This window comes from Eumetopias jubatus, unplaced genomic scaffold (assembly GCF_037043125.1).
Source record: "Eumetopias jubatus isolate StellerSeaLion01/CBP00866 unplaced genomic scaffold, mEumJub1_p1.0 scaffold_1, whole genome shotgun sequence".
NCBI classification, from domain to species: Eukaryota; Metazoa; Chordata; class Mammalia; order Carnivora; family Otariidae; genus Eumetopias; species Eumetopias jubatus.
Window position 1 is genome coordinate 82,252,642 of NW_028274807.1, and position 18,536 is coordinate 82,271,177.

Here is an 18,536-nt window from a genome sequence, read left to right on the forward strand (position 1 = left end):
GTTGATACATCTCTAGGAATGCATCCATTTCTTCCAGGTTATCTAATTTGCTGGCATAGAGTTGCTCATAATATGTTCTTATGATTGTATTTCTTTGGCGTTGGTTGTGATCTCTCCTCTTTCATTCATAAATTTGTTGATTTGGGTCATTTCTCTTTTCTTTTTGATAAGTCTGGCCAGGGGTTTATCAATCTTGTTAATTCTTTCAAAGAACCAGCTCCTAGTTTCGTTGATCTGTTCTACTCTTCTTTTGGTTTCTAGTTCATTGATTTCTGCTCTGATCTTTATGATTTCTCTTCTCCTGCTGGGTTTAGGCTTTATTTGCTCTTCTTTCTCCAGCTTCTTTAAGTGTAGGGTTAGGTTGTATATTTGAGACCTTTCTTGTTTCTTGAGAAAGGCTTGTATTGCTATATACTTTCCTCTCAGGACTGCCTTTGCTGTATCCCAAAGATTTTGAACAGTTGTGTTTTCATTTTCATTGGTTTCCATGAATTTTTTAAATTCTTCTTTAATTTCCTGGTTGACCCATTCATTCTTTAGTAGGATGCTCTTTAGCCTCCATGTATTTGAGTTCTTTCCGACTTTCCTCTTGTGATTGAGTTCTAGTTTCACAGCATTGTGGTCTGAAAATATGCAGGGAATGATCCCAATCTTTTGGTACCGGTTGAGACCTGATTTGTGACCTAGGATGTGATCTATTCTGGAGAATGTTCCATGGGCACTAGAGAAGAATGTGTATTCTGTTGCTTTGGGATGGAATGTTCTGAATATATCTGTGAAGTCCATCTGGTCCAGTGTGTCATTTAAAGTCTTTATTTCCTTGTTGATCTTTTGCTTAGATGATCTGTCCATTTCAGTCAGGGGGGTGTTAAAGTCCCCCACTATTATTGTATTGCTGTTGATGTGTTTCCTTCCTTTTGTTATAATTGCCTTACATAATTGGCTGCTCCCATGTTAGGGGCATAGATATTTACAATGGTTAGATCTTCTTGTTGGATAGACCCTTTAAGCAGGATATAGTGTCCTTCCTCATCTCTTATTACAGTCTTTGGTTTAAAATCTAATTTGTCTGATATAAGGATTGCCACCCCAGCTTTCTTTTGGTGTCCATTAGCATGGTAAATGGTTTTCCACCCCCTCACTTTCAATGTGGGGGTGTTTTTGGGTCTAAAATGAGTCTCTTGCAGACAGCATATTGATGGGTCTTGTTTTTTAATCCAATCTGATAGCCTGTGTCTTTTGATTGGGGCATTGAGCCCATTTACATTCAGGGTAACTATTGAAAGATATGAATTTAGTGCCATTGTATTGCCTGTAAGGTGACTGTTACTGTATATTGTCTGTGTTCCTTTCTGATCTATGTTGCTTTTAGGCTCTCTTTTTGCTTAGAGGACCTCTTTCAATATTTCTTGGAGGGCTGGTCTTGTGTTTGCAAATTCCTTTAGTTTTTGTTTGTCCTGGAAGCTTTTTATCTCTCCTTCTATTTTCAATGATAGCCTAGCTGGATATAGTATTCTTGGCTGCATATTTTTCTCATTTAGTGCTCTGAAGATATCATGCCAGTCCTTTCTGGCCTGCCAGGTCTCTGTGGATAGGTCTGTTGCCAATCTAATGTTTCTACCATTGTAGGTTACATATCTCTTCTCCCGAGCTGCTTTCAGGATTTTCTCTTTGTCTCTGAGACTCTAAGTTTTACTATTAGATGTTGGGGTGTTGACCTATTATTATTGATTTTGAGAGGGGTTCTCTGTGCCTCCTGGACTTTGATGCCTGTTTCCTTCCCCACATTAGGGAAGTTCTCTGCTATAATTTGCTCCAATATACCTTCTGCCCCCCTCTCTCTCTTTCTTCTTCTTCTGGGATCCCAATTATTCTAATGTTGTTTCATCTTATGGTATCGCTTATCTCTCGAATTCTGCCCTCGTGATCCTGTAGTTGTTTATCTCTCTTTTTCTCAGCCTCTTTATTTTCCATCCTTTGGTCTTCTATATCGCTGATTCTTTCTTCTGCCTCATGTATCCTAGCAGTTAGTGCCCCCATTTTTGATTGCACCTCATTAATAGCCTTTTTGATTTCGACTTGGTTAGATTTTAGTTCTTTTATTTCTCCAGAAAGGGTTTCTCTAATAACTTCCACACTTTTTTCAAGCCCAGCTAGTATCTTTAAAGTCATGATTCTGAACTCTAGGTCCGACATCTTACTAATATCAGTATTGAGTAGGTCCCTGGCAGACGGTACTACCTCTTGTTCTTTTTGCTGAGGTGATTTTTTTCTTTTTGTCATTTTGTCCAGAGAACAGATGAATGAGAGAACAGAATGCTAACAGGTTAACAACGTCTCCAGCAAATATACTCTATACAAATCAGAAAAGACCTGAAACCAGGGGACAAGAGAGGGAAAGAAAGAAAAGAAAAAAAAGAAAAGGAAAAAGAAAAATATAAAAACAAACAAAAGCAGAACAAAACAAAACAAAAAAACAATATGATCAAATATGATCAGGGTAGTGCATAGATCAGTGCCACACACTAGCTTTTGGGCATATTTTGGTCTGTTAGAAGAAAGTGCCTGCTAAAATTTTAAAGGAAGAAAGACTTATATATGTACAAAATAAGGGTTGATACAATGAAGCGATGGCAGATGACTGTAAAGATGAAAATTATAAAAGATTTTAGAAAAGGAATTGATAAGAAGTTGTTTGAAAAAAGAAAGATTTAAAAAAAAATAAAAAAGGAAAAAAAAAAGGGAGAGAATGTGATCAGGCAGGAGACTAGAACAAAGCCATACACTAGTGATTTAGGGTATATTTTGATCTGTTAGAAATAACTGTATCTCAAAATTTTAAAGAGAGAACAACTTATATATATATATATATATATATATATGCCAAAAATAAGGGTAACTACTATGAAGGGATAAAATATGAGTGTAAAAATGAAAAATAAAAAATGTTTTTTTAAAAAAGGGATTGATAAGATATTGGTTGAAAAAGGGAAAAAGAAAAATTAAAAAAAAACAATTAAAAAGTTAACTTTGGAAAAACTAATGAATCATGGTAAAAAAAAGCCATGAATTCTATGTGCAGTATTCCCCTAGCGCTGGAGTTCTCCCGTTCTCCTTGATCGATAAACTTGGTCTTGGCTGGCTGTTCATGCAGATCTTCTGGGGGAGGGGCCTGTTGCCATGGTTCCCAAATGTCTTTGCCAGAGGCGGAATTGCCCTGCCCTTGTGAGTCCGGACTAAGCAAGCTGCTCGGGTTTGTTCGCAGGAGCTTTTGTTCCCTGCAAGCTCTCAGTACAGCTTTGGAAGACCAGGGTGAAAATGGTGGCCTCCCAATCTCCACCCGGAGGAGCTGAGAACTGGGGGCTCTGCTCCTCAGTGTGCCCCCAGAGAAAAGCAGTCACTCCCGTCTCCCCGGTCTCCGGCCGCACTCCGTGCTCACCCGGCCTGTGATCGAGCGTTTCTATGTTGGCACCCGACCCCATGTGGAGTCTCCAAACCCAGCAGATCCCTGCGGTGTGCTTCCATGCCACTCCTCCTGGGGGAGGAAGGGGAGTCTCCCCCGCTCTGCCACTTGTTGGGTCCCTGCTGGAGGAGCAGTGGCCCGACTGGGCCGCGGATCACAGTTTATGGCAACCCCGAGCTGAGAGCCCGCACCTCGGCTCCGTCTCTGCAGCCGGCTTCCCCGCTCCGATACCTGGGAGCTCTGCTGCACTCAGGCACCCCCGGTCTTTCTGTGACCCCAAGGGTCCTGAGACCACACTGTCCTGCGAGGGTTCCACCCCCCGCTTAGCCACTGGAGCGACATCCCTCAGGGGAGCCGGCTTCTAAAAGTTCCGATTTTGTGCTCCGCGGCTCTATCACTTGCCAGAAGCGGCTGACAGAGGCCCCCTCCCCCGTCGTCTATCCTCCCGAATATCGCTTCGGATTCACTTCTCCGCACGTCCTACCTTCCAGAAAGTGGTCGCTTTTCTGTTCAGAGTGTTGTTACTCTTATCTTCCATCTCCTGTTGAGTTTGTAGGTGTTCAGAATGGTTTGATCCCTATTCAGTTGAATTCCTGAGACCAGACGAAATCCAGGTCTCCTACTCCTCTGCCATCTTGCTCCTAGTAGGACATTTTTTAATGCTAAACATTCACCATGTCAGCTACCATTTTTTTAATGCTAAACATTCACCATGTCAGCTACCATTTCACCTGTGGAAGATGATCTCACTGTTCTGATGCACCATAGAGTTCAGTGTAATGTTACCAAACTTGATGGAACCAGATGTCAAAATACATTTAACCTTTTAAATGACAGCCCAAACTGTTGGTTTGTCTTCCTTACTTTGTTTTTATTTTTTTTAATTTTTTTTTAAATTTAAATTTTACTTAGTTAACATACAGTGCAATATTGGTTTCTGGAGTAGAATTCAGTGATCCATCACTTAAAATACCCAGGGCTCATCACAAAAAGTGCCCTCCTCAATACCCTTCACCCATCCTATCCCATCTCCCCACCTTCCTCCCTCCATCAACCCTGTTTCTTCTTTATTGTTAAGATTTTCTTATGGTTTATTTCCCTCTATCCCTTTCCCCTGCCAACTTCCCATATGTTCATCTGTTTTCTTTGTGAGATCATATGATATATGTCTTTCTCTTTAGGTCATTTCACTTTGCATAATACACTCTAGCTCCATCCATGTCATTGCAAATGGCAAGATTTCATTCATTCATTATTCAGCTGGATAATATTCTACTGTATATGTGTACCACATCTTCTTTATTCATCAGTCGATGGACATTTGGGCTCTCTCCATAGTTTGGCTATTGTTGATAATGCTGTTATAAACATCAGGGTGCACGTACCCCTTCAAATCTGTATTTTTGTATCCTTTGGGCAAATACCTCTTAGTGCAATTTCTGGGTTGCAGGGTAGTTCTATTTTTAACTTTCTGAGGAACCTCCATACTGTTCTCCAGAGTGGCTGTACCAGTTTCCATTCCCACCAACAATTCAAGAGGTTTCCCCTTTTCCCACATCCTTGCCAACACCTGTTTCTTGTGTTGTTAATTTTAGCCATTATCACAGGTGTGAGGTGGGATCTCATCGTGGTTTTGATTTGTATTTCCTTGATGATGAGTGATGTTGAGCATTATCTCCTGTGTCTCTTAGCCACCTGGATATCTTCTTTGGAAAAATGTCTATTCATGTCTTCCGCCCATTTCTTAACTGGATTATTTGTTTTTTGGGTGTTGAGTTGATAATCTCTTTATAGATTTCGGATACTAACCCTTTATCTGATATGTCATTGCAAATATCTTCTCCCATTCCTAAAGCTGCCTTTTAGTTTTGTTGATTGTTTCCTTCATTGTACAGAAGCTTTTTATCTTGATGAAGTCCCAATAGTTCACTTTTGCCTTTGTTTCCCTTGCCTCCTGCAATGTGTCTAGTAAGAAGTTGTTACAGCCAAGGTCAAAGAGGTTTCTGCCTGTTTTCTCCTCTAGGATTTTGATGGATTCCTGTTTCACATTTAGGTCTTTCATCCATTTGAGTTTATTTTTTTATATGGTGCAAGAAGGTGGTCCAGTTTCATTCTTCTGCATGTGGCTGTCCAATGCTCCCAACAACCATTTTTTGGAGAGACTTTTTTTTTTTTTTTAAAGATTTTATTTATTTATTCATGAGAGAGAGAGAGAGAGAGAAGCAGAGGGAGAAGCAGGCTCCCAAGGAGCAGGGAGCCCGATGCGGGACTCGATCCCAGGACCCTGGGATCATGACCTGAGCCGAAGGCAGACGCTTAACCATCTGAGCTACCCAGGCGCCCTGGAGAGACTTTTTTCTATTGGATATTCTTTCCTGCTTTGTTGAAGATTAGTTGACCATAGAGTTGAGGGTCCATTTCTGGGTTCTCTGTTCTGTTCCATTGATCTATGTGTCTGTCTTTGTGCCAGTATCACACTGTCTTGATGATTACAACTTTGTAATAGAGCTTGAACATAGTACTAGAAGTCCTAGCCTCAGCCATCAGACAACAAAAAGAAATAAAACACATCCAAATTGGCAAAGAAGTCAAACTCACTCTTTGCAGATGACATGATACTCTATGTGGAAAACCCAAAAGACTCCACCTGCAAATTGCTAGATCTCATACAGGAATTCAGCAAAATGACAGGACATAAAATCAATGCACAAAATCAGTGGCATTTCTATACACTAACAATGAGACAGAAGAAAGAGTAATTAAGGAATCGATCGCATTTACAATTGCACCAAAAGTCATATGATACTTAGGAATAAACCTAACCAAACAGGTAAAGGGTCTGTACTCTGAAAACTATAGAACACTTATGAAGGAAATTGAGGAAGACACAAAGAAATGGAAAAACATTTCATGCTCATGGATTGGAAGAACAGATATTGTTAAAATGTCTATGCTACCCTGAGCAATCTACACATTCAATGCAATCCCCATCAAAATACCATCAACATTTTTCACAGAGCTGGCACAAATAATCCTAAAATTTATATGGAAACCAGAAAAAGACCCCGACTAGCCAAAGGAATGTTGAAAAAGAAAACCAAAGCTGGTGGCATCACAAATCCAGACTTCACGCTATGTTACAAAGCTGTCTCCATTTCATTTCTTTCACTCTAGTCATTATTTCCTTTCTCCTACTGTCTCTGGGCTTTGTTTGTTCTTCTTTTTCTAGCTCCTTTAGTGTAAGGTTAGGTTTGTTTGAGACTTTTCTTGCTTCTTGAGGTAGGCCTGTATTGTTATCATCTTCTCTCTTGGAACAGCTTGTACTGCATCCCAAAAATCTGGACTGCTGTGTTTTCATTTTCATTTGTCTCCATGTGTATTTTTTGATTTCTTCTTTGGTTTCTTGGTTGACCCATTCATTGTTCAGTAGCATGTTATTTATGTTCTTACACATGTGTTTGTGTTCTTTCCAATTTTTTTCTTGTGGTTGATTTCTAGTTTCATACCATTATGGTCAGAAAAGATGCATGATATGATTTCAGTCTTTTTGAATTTATTGAGACTTGTTTTGTGGCTAACATGTGATCTATTCTGGAGAATGTTCCATATGCATTTGGAAAGAATGTATTCTGCTGTTTTAGGATGAATATATCTGTTAGATCCATCTAGGCCATTGTGTCATTCAAAGCCACTGTTTCCTTGTCGATTTCCTGTCGGATGACCTATCCATGGATGTAAGTGGGGTGTTAATGTCTCTACTATTACTGTATTACTATTGATTTCTACCTTCATGTCTGCTAATAGTTACTTTATATGTTTAGGTGCTTCCATGTTGGGTGCATAAACATTTACAATTGCTATATTCTCTTGTTGGATTGTATCCTTTATCATTATGTAGTGTCCTTCTTTGTCTCTTGTTACAGTCTGTCTTAAAGTTGATTTTGTATGAAATAAATATTGGTACCCTAGCTTTCTTTTCACTTCCATTTGCACGGTAAATGTTCTTCCATTTTCCATTTTCAATCTGCATATGTTTTTAGGTCTGAAATGAGTCTCCTGTAGGCAGCATATAGATGGGTTTTGCTCTTTTATCCATTCAGTCATCCTATGTCTTTTGATTTGAAGTATATTCAAAGTAATTATTGATAAATACATACTGCCATTTTGTTTTGTGTTTTACAGTTGTTTTTGTAATTCTCTGCTCCTTTCTTCTCTTGCTGTCCTCCCTTGTGGTTTGATGATTTCTTTATTGATATGTTTGGATTTCTTTCTCTTTATTTTTTGTGTGGCTATTACAAATTTGTGTGTGTGTGGGTGTTTGTGTGGTTACCATTAGGTCCATATGTAACATCTGATGCATAGAGCAGTCTATATTAAATTGTTCATCATTTAAGTTTGAACCCATTCTAAAGGCACTAAATTTTTACATCTCCAACCTCCATGTTTTATGTATATGATGTCATACTTAACATCCTTTTATTCTGTGAGTCCCTTGACTGATTTCTGTACAGGTAATTGATTTTACTGCTTTTGTGCTTTAACCTCCGTAATGGTTTTGTGAGTGATTCATCAACTACCTTTTTTTAAAAAGTTTACTTAATTAATCTCTACACCCAACATGGGGTTCAACTCATGACCCCGAGATCAAGAGCTGCATGCTCTTCCAACTGAGCCAGCCAGGCTCCCCTCATCTACTACTTTTATTATGTCTGCATTTACTTGTGAATTTTTTTTCATTTTATAATTTCTTACTCCTATTATGGCCTTTTCTTTCCACTCAAAGAATTCCCTTCAAAGTTTTTTGTAAGGCTGTTTTAGTGGTGATGAATTCCTTTAACTTTTATTTGTCTGGGAAACTCTGTATCTTTCCTTCTATTCTGAATAATCTTGCTGGATAAAGTATTCTTGTTTATAGGTTTTTTTTTTTCTTTCACCACTTTGACTATATCATGCCACTTTCTTCTGGCCTGTATAGTTTCTGCTGAAAAACCAGCTGATAGCCTTATGGAATTTCCCTTTTATGTAACTGTTTTCCTTTCTCTTGCTGCTTTTAAAATTCTCTATCATTGCTTTTTCCATTTTAACTACTGTGTGTCTTGGTGTAGACCTCCTTGGGTTGATTTTGTTGGGGGCTCTCTGTGCCTCTTAGATCTGGATTTCTGTTTCCTTCCTCAGATTTGGGGAGTTTTTAGCTATTATTTCTTCAAATAAATTTTCTGCCTCCTTTTCTCTCTTTTCTCCTTCTGGGATCCCTGTACTGCTAATATTATTATGCTTGATGATGTCACTGAGTTTCCTTAATCTATTCTCAGCTTTTATTATTCTTTTTCTTTTTTGCCATTGAGCTTGGTTGCTTTCCCCCCCACCCTTGGGCCTGGCTACCCAGAGCAGAGAGCTTGGTTGCTTTCATTACTCTGTATTTCAGATCACTGATCTGTTCTTCTGCCTTCTCTAATTTGCTATTGATATCCTCTAGTGTATTTTTAATTTCAGTTATTGAGTTCTTCATCTCTGATTGGTTCTTTTTAATATTTTCTATTTCTTTGTTGAAGGTCTTGGTGAGATCCTCCACTCTTTTCTCAAGTCCCGTGAGTATCTTTCTGACCATTACTTTGAGTTCTTTATTAGGTGTATTACTTATCTCTTTCATTTAACTATTTTTTTAAGATTTATTTATTTATTTTAAAGAGAGAAAGAGCGAGCGTGCGCACATGCACGTGAATGGGGTAGAGGCAGAGGGAGAGCGAGAGGGAGAGAATCCTCAAGCAGACTCCCCACTGGGCATGAAGCCTGATGTGGGGCTTGAAATCATGACCTGAGTTGAAATCAAGAGTTGGACACTTAACTGACTGAGTTACCTAAGCGCCCCCCATTTAACTTTTTTAATGTGGTTTTTGTCCTTTTCTTTCATTTGGGACATACTCCTGTCTCCTTATTTTGTCTAACTCTCTGTCTATTTCTACAAGTTAGGAAAGTCAGCTTTGTCTCCTGCTCTTGAAAATAGTAGCCTTATGAAGAAGAGGTCCTGTAGTGCCCTGTAGCACAATGCCCTTGTTTACCTGAACCAGGTGCTTTAGGAGTGTCTCCTTTGTGGGTTGTATTTGTCCCATATTGTGGCTGAGCCTCGTTTGCTTTCAGTCCAGTTGGCTGCAATGGCCGACTTTGCCTATTGTGGGTGCACCAGGCAATTTGTTCCCTGTGGGGTTAAAGGGCTGGTCTGGGGCCACTGTGGACTTGTAGTTGGACAATGTCAGCAGTCAGACCAGGTGCTTGCCCTCAGCCCATCTGCCAGGGCAGCAGTCGTACTAAACTTCAGGGCATTCTCCCATGCTGCCCCCTGAGAGCCTTGTTGGTGGGTGGGCCTGGCAGTTAGACCAGATGTCTGCCCTAGTCCCATCTGCTGGGACTGTAGTCACACTGATGTGTGTGGTTATCTTCCTCTTTCCCCAGGGGAGGAGTCACTTTGGAGTGGCACTGGACCCTGGGGGTTGCTTGCAGGATGTGTCTTGGCAGGAGCCACTTTGGAGAGACGCCAGTGGAGTAGGGTGGATGAGGTGGATCAGCAGGAGAATGCAGAAGTGGGGTGTGTGGTGTTAGCAAGCTATGGGACAGTGTTTGAGCTGGTTTCTATAGCTGTCTGGCTATCTAGGCTGCCTTGGGGTTGGGGGTGATGGCACCTGCTGGGGCTTTGTTCTAAGAGAAGTCACCTGAAGATCCTGCCCCTCCAGTGCAGGTTGTGAGATTAGTAAATAAATCTCCTTCCCATATACCCTTGGCACTTTCAGACTGCTGCTTCTATACCATACCTTGGTTGGGTTGTTTGTTGTTTTGGCTCTTTAAGGATGGGAACTCAGTTTCCTATCGCCCTCTATCTCTCCCAGAGCTAAGCCTGCTAATTTTTAAAATACCTGGACTAAAGCCCTCCTGATTGTAAAAAGTCACGAAGTTAAGCTCCACTGGTTTTCAAAGCCAAATGTAATGGGACTTGTCTTCCCACTGCAGGTTCCCTGTGCCCCGGGTCTCTGGTGTGGAGTCTGCTCCTCACCCTTCTCCGTGTTTGTGGTGTCCCTGCTGTTTGTGGTTAAGTCTCCATGGGAGTTTGGTTCCCAACTGCATCTCTGCCCCTTCTACCTCTTTCTGTGTGGCCTCCTCTCTATTAACTGTGGAAAGTCTCTTCTGCCAGCCTTTGGGTTTTCTGAGTTAGCTGCACTGATGTGGCTGTTATCTAGGTGTGTCTGTGGGCCGAGGTCCTCTTACTTCACCATTTTTTTCAGAAGTCCTCTTTGCTCATTTTTAATTATATGTTTTTTTACTGTTGAGTTTTGAGAGTAGATATGAATCCAATGTCAGATATGATTTGCAAATATTTTCTCCTAGTTTGTGGGTTGTCTTTTCATCCTCCTAACCATGTCTTTTGCAGAGCAAATGTTTTTAATTTGGATGAAGTCCAGTTTATCAATTCTTCTATGTGTTGTGTTTTTGGTGTTGTATATCAGAACTCTTTGCCTAATTCAAAGATTTTCTCCTGATTTTTCCTTTATGTTTTTTTTCTCCAAGTTTTATGTTTTAGATTTAGATTTCTGATGCATTTTGAGTTAATTTTTGTATGAGATGTAAATTAAGGTTCCTTTTTTTGCATATGGATGTCTGGTTGTTTTAACACCATTTGTTGAAAATGGAATTATTTCTCCATGGAATTGACTTTTTGCACTTCTGTCAAAAGTCAGGTTCATGTCTGCCAGGGTTCAGGGATGATTAGGGGGTGGGGTGTGCCTGTAAAGGATAGCACAAGGGTGGGGTGCCTGGGTGGCTCAGATGGTTGGGCGTCTGTCTTTGGATCAGGTTGTGATTTCCGGGTCCTGGGATCGAGCCCTGTGTCGGGCTCACGGCTCGGTGGGGAGTCTGCTTCTCCCTCTCCCTCTGGCTCTCCCCCTGCTTGTGCTCTCTCTGTTTCTCTCTCTCTCTCTCTCAGATAAATAGATAAATCTTAAAAAAAAAAAGGATAGCATAAGGGAGACTTTTGTAGTGATGAAACAGTTCTGCATCTTGATTGTGCTGGTGGTTACACAAATCTACAGATGTGAGAAAATAATATAGAACTAAACATACATCAATATCAACTTCCTGCCTTTGATTTTGTACTATAATTACATAAGGTGCAACCATAGAGGGCAGGGACTGGGTGAAGGATACATGGGACCTCTCTGTACTATCTTTGCAACTTCCTGTGAATCTGTACTTATGTAATTATTTCAAAATTATTATAGCTACTATAATTACTTTAAAATAAAGAGTTAAAAAAAACACTTGATCATATTTGTGTGAGTCTATTTCAGGACTCTACTCTGTTCCATTGATCTATTTGGCTGTCCTTTGCCGTTACCAAACTCTTGATCTTTGTAGTTTGTAAGTCTTGAAACTTTATTCATTTTCAAAATTGTTTCACCTATTCTATCTATTTTGCATTTCTGTATAGATTTTGGAGTTAGCTTGAGACTTTCTACAGAAAGTCTGCTGGGATTTTAATTGGGATTGCTTTGATCAATATTTAACAGTACTAAATCCTCTAATATCTTCCTTTTATTTCTAATTTTCATTTTTAGCTTCCAATTTAAAATTTGTCTTAATCCTCTACAGTTAAAGATGAATAGGCAGAGTCCCAGCAAGCATGGAACAGAAGTTAGGTGGAACAGAAGATTTGCAGCCTGGCAGGATGCTTTTTATTTTATTTTTATAATTTATTTTTATTTTTTATTTTATTTCATTTTTTAAAAGATTTTATTTATTTATTTGGCAGAGAGAGAGCACAAGCAGGGGGAGCAGCCGAGGGAGAGGGAGAAACAGGCTTTCTGCTGAGCAGGGAGCCTGACGCCGGGCTCACCTGGGATCATGACCTGAAACGAAGGCAGACGCTTAACCAACTGAGCCACCCAGGCGCCCCAGGATATGTTTTTTAAAACTCTGGACTCTGTGACAAAGTTACTTCTGCCTAATAAGTTGTTCCACATTGGTATTAAAAAAAAAAAAACTCCAAGTGTTACCATAGCAATTAATATTTCAAGAAGCAAAATATATTGGCAATTTCTTATTTTGTGTCCTAAAATTTCTAATTCTAGAAAGACTAATTATCTTTTTGAAACTCCCAAAAGTGGTTTAAAATTTTTAGGAGGGAAAGGCAAAAATGGATTCAGGTTTGGTTTCTTTCTACTTTTTCTTATATTATAAATGTAATTTTTAAAATTCCCAAACTTCTGGGGTGTCTGGCTGGCTCAGTTGGTGGAGCATGTGACTCTCGATCTCAGGGTTGTGGGTGTGGGACCCACATTGGGCGTAGAGCTTACTTAAAAAAATGTAATTAATGCTAAAAGCAGCATAGACCAGAAAGGAACACAGACAATATACAATAACAGTCACCTTACAGGCATTACAATGACACTAAATTCATATCTTTCAATAGTTACCCTGAATGTAAATGGGCTCAATGCCCCAATCAAAAGACACAGGCTTTCAGATTGGGTTAAAAAACAAGACCCATCGATATGCTGTCTGCAAGAGACTCATTTTAGACCCAAAGACACCCCCACATTGAAAGTGAGGGTGTGGAAAACCATTTCCCATGCTAATGGACACCAAAAGAAAGCTGGGGTGGCAATCCTTATGTCAGACAAATTAGATTTTAAACCAAAGACTGTGATAAGAGATGAGGAAGGACACTATATCCTACTTAAAGGGTCTATCCAACAAGAAGATCTAACCATTGTAAATATCTATGCTCCTAACATGGGAGCAGCCAATTATATAAGGCAATTAATAACAAAAGCAAAGAAACACATCGACAAAAATACAATAATAGTGGGGGACTTTAACACCCCCTTGACTGAAATGGACAGATCATCTAAGCAAAGGATCAACAAAGAAATAAAGACTTTAAATGACACACTGGACCAGATGGACTTCACAGATATATTCAGAACATTCCATCCCAAAGCAACAGAATACACATTCTTCTCTAGTGCCCATGGAACATTCTCCAGAATAGATCACATCCTAGGTCACAAATCAGGTCTCAACCGGTACCAAAAGATTGGGATCATTCCCTGCATATTTTCAGACCACAATGCTGTGAAACTAGAACTCAATCACAAGAGGAAAGTCGGAAAGAACTCAAATACATGGAGGCTAAAGAGCATCCTACTAAAGAATGAATGGGTCAACCAGGAAATTAAAGAAGAATTTAAAAAATTCATGGAAACCAATGAAAATGAAAACACAACTGTTCAAAATCTTTGGGATGCAGCAAAGGCAGTCCTGAGAGGAAAGTATATAGCAATACAAGCCTTTCTCAAGAAACAAGAAAGGTCTCAAATACACAACCTAACCCTACACCTAAAGGAGCTAGAGAAAAAACAGCAAATAAAGCCTAAACCCAGCAGGAGAAGAGAAATCATAAAGATCAGAGCAGAAATCAATGAACCAGAAACCAAAAGAAGAGAAGAACAGATCAACGAAACTAAGAGCTCGTTCTTTGAAAGAATTAACAAGATTGATAAACCCCTGGCCAGACTTATCAAAAAGAAAAGAGAAATGACCCAAATCAACAAACTCATGAATGAAAGAGGAGAGATCACATCCAACACCAAAGAAATACAAACAATTATAAGAACATTTTATGAGCAACTAAATGCCAGCCAATTAGATAACCTGGAAGAAATGGATGCATTCCTAGAGATGTATCAACTACCAAAACTGAACCAGGAAGAAATAGAAAACCTGAACAGGCATATAACCACTAAGGAAATTGAAGCAGTCATCAAAAATCTCCCAACAAACAAAAGCCCAGGGCCAGATGGCTTCCCAGGGGAATTCTATCAGACATTTAAAGAAGAATGAATACCTATTCTTCTGAAACTGTTCCAAAAAATACAAATGGAAGGAAAACTTCCAAACTCATTTTATGAGGCCACCATTACCTTGATCCCCAAACCAGACAAAGACCCCATCACAAAGGAGAATTACAGACCAATATCCTTGATGAACATGGATGCAAAAATTCTCACCAAAATACTAGCCAATAGGATCCAACAGTACATTACAAGAATTATTCACTATGACCAAGTGGGATTTATCCCTGGGCTGCAAGGTTGGTTCAACATCTGCAAATCAATCAACGTGATATACATTAACAAAAGAAAGAGCAAGAATCATATGATCCTCTCAATAGATGCAGAAAAAGCATTTGACAAAGTACAGCATCCTTTCTTGATCAAAACTCTTCAGGGTGTAGGGATAGAGGGTACATACCTCAATATCATAAAAGCCATGTATGAGAAACCTATAGTGAATATCATTCTCAATGGGGTAAAACTGAGAGCGTTCCCCCTAAGGTCGGGAACACGGCAGAGATGTCCACTATCACCACTGCTATTCAACATAGTATTAGAAGTCCTAGCCACAGCAATCAGACAACAAAAAGAAATCAAAGGCATCCGAATTGGCAAAGAGGAAGTCAAACTCTCACTCTTTGCAGATGATATGATACTTTATGTGGAGAACCCAAAAGACTCCACCGCAAAACTGCTAGAACCCATACAGGAATTCATAAAGTGGCAGGATATAAAATCAATGCACAGAAATCCATGGCATTCCTATACATCAACAACAAGACAGAAGAGAGACAAATCAAGGAGTCGATCCCATTTACAATTGCACCCAAAACCATAAGATACCTAGGAATAAATCTAACCAAAGAGGCAAAGGATCTGTACTCAGAAAACTATAAAATACTCATGAAAGAAATTGAGGAAGACACAAAGAAATGGAAAAATGTTCCATGCTCCTGGATTGGAAGAACAAACATTGTGAAGATGTCAATCCTACCTAGAGCAATCTACACATTCAATGCAATCCCCATCAAAATACCGTCCACTTTTTTCAAAGAAATGGAACAAATAATCCTAAAATTTGTATGGAACCAGAAAAGATCCCGAATAGCCAGAGGAATGTTGAAAAAGAAAAGCAAAGCTGGCAGCATCACAATTCCGGACTTCCAGCTCTATTACAAAGCTGTCATCATCACGACAGAATGGTACTGGCACAGAAACAGACACATAGATCAATGGAACAGAATAGAGAGCCCAGAAATGGACCCTCAACTCTATGGTCAACTCATCTTTGACAAAGCAGGAAAGAATGTCCAGAGGAAAAAAGACCGTCTCTTCAACAAATGGTGTTGGGAAAATTGGACAGCCACATGCAGAAGAATGAAACTGGACCATTTCCTTACACCACACACAAAAATAGACGCCAAATGGTTGAAAGACTTAAATGTGAGACAGGAGTCCATCAAAATCCTAAAGGAGAACACAGGCAGCAACCTCTTGGGCCTCAGCCACAGCAACTTCTTCCTAGAAACATCGCCAAAGGCAAGGGAAGCAAGGGCAAAAATGAACTATTGGGATTTCATCAAGATAAAAAGCTTTTGCACAGCCAAAGAAACAGTCAACAAAACCAAAAGTCAACTGACAGAATGGGAGAAAATATTTGCAAATGACATATCAGATAAAGGGCTACTATCCAAAATCATAAAGAACTTCTTAAACTCAACACCCAAAGAACAAATAATCCAATCAAGAAATGGGCAGAAGACATGAACAGACATTTTTCCAAAGAAGACATCCAAATGGCCAACAGACACATGAGAAAGTGCTCAACATCGCTCGGCATCAGGGAAATCCAAATCAAAACCTCAATGAGATACCACCTCACACCTGTCAGAATGGCTAAAATGAACAAGTCAGGAAATGACAGATGTTGGCGGGGATGCGGAGAAAGGGGAACCCTCCTACACTGTTGGTGGGAATGCAAGCTGGTGAAGCCACTCTGGAAAACAGTATGGAGATTCCTCAAAAAGTTGAAAATAGAGCTACCCTATGATCCAGCAATTGCACTACTGGGTATTTACCACAAAGATACAAATGTAGGGATCTGAAGGGGTACGTGCACCCCGATGTTTATAGCAGCAATGTCCACAATAGCCAAAATGTGGAAAGAGCCAAGATGTGCATTGACAGACGAATGGATAAAGAAGATGTGGTATATATACACAATGGAATATTATGCAGCCATCAAAAAGAATGAGATCTTGCCATTTGCAATGAGGTGGATGGAACTGGAGGGTGTTATGCTGAGTGAAATAAGTCAATCAGAGAAAGACATGTATCATATGACCTCACTGATGAGGAATTCTTAATCTCAGGAAACAAACTGAGTGTTGCCGGAGTGGTGGGGGGTGGGAGGGATGGGGTGGCTGGGTGATAGACACTGGGGAGGGTATGTGCTATGGTGAGCGCTGTGAATTGTACCAAGCTGTTGAATCACAGATCTGTACCTCGGGAACAAATAATGCAATATATGTTAAGAAAAAAAAAGAAGTTAGAAGGAGGGGAAGAATGAAGGGGGGGGAAATGGAGGTGGAGACGAACCACGAGAGACGATGGACTCTGAAAAACAAACTGAAGGTTCTAGAGGGGAGGGGTGTGGGGGGATGGGTTAGCCTGGTTATGGGTATTAAAGAGGACACGTTCTGCGTAGAGCAGTGGGTGTTATGCACAAACAATGAATCATGGAACACTACATCAAAAACTAATGATGTATGGTGATTAACATAACAATAAAAATGTAAGAAAAAATGTAATTAATGAATTAATAAAACAAATTCCAAACTCCTTTTCAGAAGTGAAGGAGAAAGTCAGGGACCTGATAAGGTTAACAGTGATATGTAGTAACCAAATCCCACTGAACCTGAGTTCCATGAGGCAGGGACTGTTGTGCTGACTATGTTATCCCTCAGAGCCTGGCATTTCTTAGAAATTCAATACGTTATTTGTTGAATGAGTACATCAATTTTGTTTTCGCCTATAGACTTTGTGCCCTAACTTACATTCTTTCTATTCAAAGTGGGTTTATCACTTGACTAATGCTATAAATAATAGAAGAAAGCTCCTATTCTTTTTTTTAAGATTTTATTTTTAAGTAATCTCTACACCCAACATGGGGCTCAGACTCACAACCCAGAGATCAAGAGTCACATGCTTCACCAACTGAACCAGCCAGGCACCCCAGAAAGCCTATGTTCTTATGTCCTCTGACCAAGAGTCAGTTTTCAAAATAATCAACAAGGAGTGAAAAAATATAAAGCCGCTAAGTTAAAGGCTTACAGGGGGACATGCTTCGGAAGTAGGAGTGAGGGTCCTTGTTTCTCTTTAGAAGTGAGTAGGGGGTGTGATATAATCCCTGGAACAGAGAACTAGGACCACGATCTGGTCAGAGCCACTGCAGAGGAGCAGAAATGGACAATTTGGAATGTGTCTGCTCCCTCTAGGTGTGTGGGCATTCGTTCATCAGCATGGGTTTTTTGTTTTTGTTTTTTTAATTCATTTGAGACACAGAGATACAGAGAGAGAGAGAGAGAGAGAGCATGAGCAGTGGGAGAGAGAGGGAGGGGGAGAAGCAGGCTCCCTGCTGAGCATGGAGCCTGATGTGGGGCTTGATCCCAGGACCCTGGGATCGTGACCCGAGCCGAAGGCAGACGCTTAATCATCTGAGCCACCCAGGCGCCCCAGCATGGGTTTGTTAATGAACCAGATTGTTAATTCAAAAAAAAATCCACTCCCTATTACCTCCAAATCTCCTCCATGCAGGATAAATTGGGTGCATATCAACATTCCTCATGGGAGGCATCAGTGTAGTAAATCTTTTTAATACACACTCCTCAGTATGTGCCCATATTCTAATTTTATTTTGATATTCACTAGCCTACCCCTTACTGGGCTTCTCATTGCAGATTTTTAGGCCTCAGTATAGCACTTGATTTTGGTGGCCGAAGAGTATACTTTAGCTTGGTAACTTTTGACAAAAATCCACCTAAAGTAAGAGCTGACTTCTGGATAGCTTAGAATGGAGTCCCCTGAACCAAGTCATTCTTTCGTCACAGACTGTACAACCTTTGTTATTCCTCGCTTAAAGGGGGAAAATGTAAAGGGAGTATAAAACATTTCTCTGCTGGATGTAGCAA

General features: G+C 40.0%; 1 protein-coding gene across 2 annotated transcripts in view; it reads left to right on the top strand.

The window, feature by feature from the left end:
- Window positions 1-18,536, top strand: part of MCF2L2 (MCF.2 cell line derived transforming sequence-like 2) — a 254,266-nt gene that overhangs the window by 75,265 nt on the left and 160,465 nt on the right. The window lies entirely within an intron of this gene.